Raw genomic sequence first — 7,045 nt, forward strand, 5'->3', positions numbered from 1 at the left:
CACTTTGAAGATTTATGGCATGCTACAGCCTAGCTTTTTTAACAGGAATGAAAAAAGTAAACATCAAAAAGAGGGGATTCTAGCTCAAAGTAATTTGAGAACTCATAAGAAATCACTTGTTGGCTTTAAATTAATCCATTCATTCCAGTCTTGACTAATTGCTTTTCAGAATAGTGAATTTCAAGGTACAATTTCATGGCCACTATCATTATTCTTGGAAAACAATGGAAATGAGAATGATATTATGACCAAAGACAGATACACAATTCCATTTCCAAAATGGCAGATTCTGGAAAGTTATGTGCTATTTTTAATAAATTTGAGAACTTATTGTTAAAGTAATGGGCAATGACCATGTAGGATAAAAAATGAGGATAATTGAGAATCAACATGAGTTCCCTGGGAGGAAATTAATCCAAAGTAACATAATGTTGCTCTACCGGCAGCATCCTATGGCAGGATGTCTCCCTGGAAGTTCTCCGCTCCCAGGCATGGGTCCCTGGGCTTCCTGCCTCAGAAGCACTCAGCAGCTGGCACTGTGGGAAGGTGAAGAGCTTCCCCAATGATCATTCTTCCAAGCCTGTACACCTCACAGCCTTCCTCAGCTACAAGACCGGCATGACCCACATGGTGAGGGAGGTCGATAGGCCAGGGTGCAAGGTGAACAAGAAGGAAGTTGTGGAGGCTGTGACCATTGTGGAGCTACTGCCTGTGGTACTGTGGGCATTGTGGGCTATGTGGAAACACCTCGAGGCCTTTTATAGAAGTGCAAAAGGCACTTCTATAAAAACTGGCATAAATGTAAGACAAAAGCCTTTACCAAATGATGCAAGAAGTGGCAGAACGTAACGGCAAGAATCAGCTGGAGAAGGACTTCAGCAGCATGAAGAAGTACTACCAGGTCATCTGTGTCATTGCCCATACCAAGAGGCGCCTGCTTCCTATACACCAGAAGAAGGTCCACCTCATGGAGATCCAGGTGAACAGAGGCACTGTGGCAAAAAAACTGGACTGGGCTGGTGAGAGGCTATAGTGGCATGTCCCTATGATTCAAGTGTTTGGGCAGGATAAGATGATTGCTTTCATTGGGGTGACCAAGGGCAAAGGCTACATAGGGGTCACCCGCCATTGGCACACCACGAAGCTGCCCCATAAGACCCAACAAAGGCTGCATAAAGTTGCCTGTATCCCAATACATGTTACTTTATGCAGCCCTTGGTAGGCTGCCTGGGTGGCCTTCTCTGTGGCTCAGGCTAGGAAGGAAGGCTACCATCACCACATTGAGATCAACAAGAAGATCTACAAGATCGGCCAGGGCTACCTCATCAAGGACAGAAAACTGATCAAGAAAAATGTCTCTACTGATTAAGATCTGTCTGACAAGAGCATCAAACCTCTGTGTGGCTTTGTCCACTACGTTGAAGTGACCAATGGCTTTGTCATGCTCAAAGGCTGCGTGGTAGGAACCAAGAAGCAAGTGCTCACCCTGCATGAGTCCTTTCTGGTGCAGACCAAATGGCAGGCCCTGAAGAAGATTGACTTCAGGTTTATTGACACCACCTCCAAATTTGGCCATGGTTGCTTCCAGACTGTGGAGGAGAAGAAAGTATTCATGGGACCCCTTAAGAAGGACAGAATTGCAAAGGAAGAAGGGGCCTAATGTCAGAACAGATTGCACAGCTGATAGAATCTCAATAAAATTATTTTCCAGTCGGGGGGGAAGTTACATAACGTTTTTTCTCTGATAAATTTTTAATGTTACTGATCAGCAAATCACTGCCAAGATGATGTATTAATTTCAACAAAGAAAAGTATCACATAATACCCTTAGAAATAAAGTAATAAATATTAACTTTAATAGCACTCATTTTAATTAATTAATTAATTAATTGATTTTGGCTGCGTTGAGTCCCAGTTGCAGCACGTGGGATCTTTCATTCTTTTTAAATTTATTTATTTATTTATTTTTGCTGCATTGGGTCCCAGTTGCAGCACGTGGGATCTTTTATTGTGGTGGGCAGGCTCTTTGTTGTAGCAATGTGGGCTTCTCTCTAGTTGTGGCACTCGGGCTCCAGAGTGTGTGGGCTCAGTAGTTGCAGTGCATGGGCTTAGTACCCCCACAACATGTGGGATCTTAGTTCCCTGACCAGGGATTGAACCCATGTCCTCTGCATTGGAAGGTGGATTCTTAACCACTGGACCACAGGGGAAGTCCCCCAGTAATAGTACTCTTAAGAGGATTACTTAAGTATTGATTAATGGCTATAGACCATGCTGAATAAAGCTTCAATTATAGCACTGTAGTTTTCTGACTCTATTTGGTATCACTTAATAATTAACTGGATGAGAAAAATGATTTTCAAATCAGATAGTAATTTTTAATATCAGTTAGATATCTAAAGCTGAAAAGATATGTTAGAGTGATGTTCTCGAACAGCTAAAGTCCCTCCAACCAAAATCAACAAGATAATGAATAAAGATACATAAAAATAATCTAAGAAATTTTACACAGTCCATTATGCAAAATCTGGTTTCATAGCAGGTCCTATGAAAAAAATATCCAGAGGATTGATTTATTCACAATTTTTATTTTCATTCACTCATTTAATAAATATTTATCACCATGTCCTATTCTGGGTACTGGAAATATAATAGTGAATCAGAAAAATAAAGACTCTTTTCTTCTAGAGCTTACATTTTAATAGGTTGTAGCATAATATTAACAAATAAATAAATAAACAAGATAAGATTCAAAATATTTTGACTAGAAGTAGTGTTGAGGACTAATTTAGGCTAGGTCAGGGATTCCCACTGAGGATATGATATTTGAGCTCAGAATACTAAAACGAAGGATCCAGATATAGGAAAATCAGGAGTTAAAGTTTTAAGGCAGAGAAAACATCATATGTGAATACCTTAGGTGGGGGAGGATGAGCTTGGCCAAGTAAAGAAAGTGGCAAGTGGTAGAATAAAAAGATAAAAATGATTGTGCAGAGTAAGATCATTTAAGAATTTTACAGGTCATAAAAAAGAAATCTGATTTTATCCCAAGTGAAATGGGAAATTCCTAGAGCATCTTGAGTAGGAAAGTAATATGATTATATTGTATCCATTTGACAGATCATCCAAGTTTCTCTGCAGAGAAAAGGACAGTGAGAGACCAAGAGTTGACACAAAGAAATTTATTAAGAGTAATCCTGGTGAAATAATTGTGACTTAGACCAGAATGGTGTCAATGGAAATGAAAATAATTGAATGGATTTAGAATGTAATCTGAGGGTGAACCAAACAGAGTGAGTGAGAAATTAAACATGAGGATGCAGAGAAGACTCAAGAGTGACCCTTGGTTATAGGGATTAAAGAACGAGGTAAATTGTGGTAGAATTTACTTAAATTGGGGAAATATAGGGTAGGAATATGTTAAATTTAAGAAATCATTTGGATATTCAAATGTAGTTTTAAAATAGATCATTCAATATTAATGTACTCAGTACAAATTAAGCTCATTGGAGAGGTCAGATCTAATGATACAGATTCTGTAGATGTCAGCAAATAGATGGGACAATGCCATTGAAGAATACATAATGAGAAACTGTAGAAGTAGAAAAATGGAAGAAATAGGGTTAAGCCCTGTGACATTTTAATATTTTGAGGTCAAACAGAGAAATAAGGACCAGTAAAGCAGTTTGAGAAGGAGGAATAAGAGGAAAAAATCAGGAGAATATAGTGCTACAGGGGCCAAGACAAGAGGTGGTTTCAAGAATGAAGAAGTGATCAGCTAAGTAAGGTATTGCCAAGAGGTTAAGTAAGATAAGGAAAGATAAGTGACCATAGGACTTCTTCTGGTCATAGAGGATAAGATAATACAGACCAATCCATCCACTAATAATAACTAAAAGTGGTAAAATATTAAAATAATATGTAATACTTAGTGATAAATCTGACAAAAGATATGCAAGACCTGTACACTGAAGACTACAAAATACCACAGAAAGAAACTGAAAGACATGTAAATAAATGGAGAGTGGAGAGAGACAATTCGTTCATCTTTTGAGAAATTCAGTGCTTTTAAGATGTCATTTTCCTCAAATTGATCTATAGCTCCAATGCCATTCCGATCAAAGCAGGTATATTTTTGTGTAAAAAAAAAATGGAGAGCTAATCCCAAAATGTGTCTAGAAATGCAAAGGACCTACAGTAGGCAAAACAAATTTGACAAAGAAAAAAATTGGAAGACTTATATTACCTGATTTCAAGAGTTATTTTAAAGCTTAAGTAGATAAGGCTGTGCAGTATTGACATCAAGAGAGACGAATCCAGGAAACAGCATGGATAGTCCAGAAATAGTTCCACACAAATGAGGTAAATTGTTTTCTGACAAAGTTGCAAAGGCCATTCAGTAGAGAAAGAATAGTCTTTTCTATAAATATTGTTATAATTATTTAGAAATCCATATTAAAAATAAAAAGTGAATTTCAATCCATTCTTTGCATGATTTACAAAAATTATTTTATGATATATAGTAAACCTAATTTCAAGAACAAAAAATTATGTTCCAAAAGCAAACAGGAGAAAACTTTAGTCAATGATATATATGACACCAAAAGCAAGATCTAATTGAAATTAATAAATAACACTTCATCAAAATTGAGAACCTCTGCTCTTCAAAAGACACTTAAGAGAATTAAAAGACAAGCTATAGGCTTGGAAAAAATATTTTAAAATTACATATTTGATCAAAGCTTTATATTCAGAATATTTTTAGTGTAAAGAAGACTCTCAAAACTCAACAATAAATGTACACAACTCAATAGCAAATGTACACAAGACATAAAGAGAAATTTCACTAAGAAAGATGTACAATTAGCACATAAGTAAGTGGAGAGTTACTCAATATCGTTAATCATCAGGAAAATGCAAATTCAAACTGCTATGAGGTATCACAAAATAACTACTAAACTGGCTAAAATTTGAAAGATTGACCATATCAACGGTTGGCAAAGATGTGAAGACAACTGAAACTCCGTACACTGCTGATAGGTATGTAATGTGATACAACCTGTTTGAAAAAGTTTGACACTTTCTTAAGAAATTATACATACACCTACCATCAGACTCAGCCATTCTACTCTTAGGTATTTACTCATGAGAAATGAAAACAAATGTCCATATAAAAACATGTACAGGGATGTTTATGGAATCTATATTTATAATGTCCAAATTTATAAACAGTACAATATCTGTAAAAAGGTTAATAGATAAATTGTGATGTATTCATATAACAAAATACCATTCAGCAGTAAGAATATATGAAGAATGGTTGCATACAACAATATAGATAAATCTTAAAACTATTATGCTTAGTGAAAGAAGCCAGATAAAAAAAGAACACATTGTATATGACCCCATTTTTACAAAATTATTTAAAATAAATGTCAATCCATAGTTACAGAAAGCAGAACAGGGATTGCTGGAGCCCAGAAGTGTTCAAGGAAGGAGAGCAAGGAGAGAATATGAAGTTGTCCAAGGAAAGTGTTGGTGGTGATTTTATGTTTATCTTGATTGTGGCAATGATTTTAAAGGTACATGTATATGTCAAACTTGTCTGGCTGTGTAATGTATTCTAAGCTTCTATATCAATTAACCTCAAAAAATATTTTAAAAGTAAAAACATTCCCCCTGACTATGAAAATGAGAACCAAGGGAGATTTTTATTGTACTCCCTTTTAAATTTTTTTGGATTTGTACCATGCAAATGTTCTTCCCATTCAAAGTGCAATTAATTAAAAATTTCTGTCCAACCTGTTCCACATAAGATACTAATCTTGGTATCATTCACTACTAACAGCTTTCTCTTCTTTTCAGTCATCTTTGTTTAATCAACACAGAATTCTGTCGATTCTGTCTTAGAACCGTCTTTTGAATCTGTTATATTTCTCCCCTATTTTCACAACTCTTGTCTAACTTTGTCAACTTTCGTAAATGTCATCTTCTTGCTGAAGTCTTTTCTGATTCTCGCAGGCAGGTGATTGCCTTGGTCTTTGGACTTGGTCTTTTGACAGATTTCTGTAACAGATTTTGGAATATTTATTACAAATAAATAATATGCATTTGTTCCTTTTTGTTCCTATGTCCATCTCCCCAAGACAATGTCTTATTCCTATTCAACAAATATTTGTTTCAGTGAATGTGAAGAATGGTTAAATGAAAATATTTCTCCTGGAAGGATTATCTAGGGGAGATATAACTGCTTTCATCTATTTTAAAAGCTATCATTTTTAGATAGGTTATATACTTATTTTGTGTTTTTTAAAGATGTAAACCAGAGGAAATAAATGGATAATAATTTTGATTAACCAAAGAAATAATATATTTAAAATCTATTTCAATTAGATAATAAACACATAAAACCAGTAAATTTAAAAGATTAAGCATTACAGGTAAAACAAGAGTTCCTTTTATGTAACATATTCAATTTCTGCTCTTACCTTACCCCTTGCCAAAAATAACCATTATCATGGGTTTGATGTGTATCCCTCCAGACTGTTAAATTAATTTCTTCATCACTAGACTTTCCCCCAAATAAAATAAACTGCCCCATGAGGTGATGGAGGTGATTTCCTCCATCATAGTCAGCTGGATGTCCAAATGTTATAAAGACTCTCAATGCAAAACCTGTATTAGTAAGAAATTTGAATTTGGTCTCAAATATGTCTTCCAGGAATATTATTATGTAATTATATATTTCTACACCTGCAAATATGTATATTTTGTCCACTTTACCATTCTCAAATTGGAGCAACTATTTAGATCTAAACTCTTAGGACTTTAGATCTTAAAACAAAAATATATGTATTCAAGTAACACCTTCTTGTATTCTTTCATTGTCTTTCAAGACTCCCAGTTCTCATACTTTTAACAGTCTCATTCTTTTAAGATCTGCAAGTGACTCGACGTAGAAAAAAACTTCCATAGCATTACTAATAACTCTTTTCAGAATGTGTTGACACCCAACTTTTTGGAATGAAACTGAGCTGTTCTAAAT

The 7,045-nt window shown here is 35.2% G+C and overlaps 1 pseudogene across 1 annotated transcript; it reads left to right on the plus strand.

The window, feature by feature from the left end:
• The first annotated feature begins 460 nt into the window (after positions 1-460).
• LOC307177464 (large ribosomal subunit protein uL3-like) lies at positions 461-1,742 on the plus strand (annotated as a pseudogene). Its single transcript has one exon. The product of its transcript is annotated as a large ribosomal subunit protein uL3-like (transcript).
• The last annotated feature ends 5,303 nt before the right edge of the window (positions 1,743-7,045 follow it).

The sequence above is a fragment of the Stenella coeruleoalba genome, assembly GCF_951394435.1.
Source record: "Stenella coeruleoalba genome assembly, chromosome: 19".
NCBI classification, from domain to species: domain Eukaryota; kingdom Metazoa; phylum Chordata; class Mammalia; order Artiodactyla; family Delphinidae; genus Stenella; species Stenella coeruleoalba.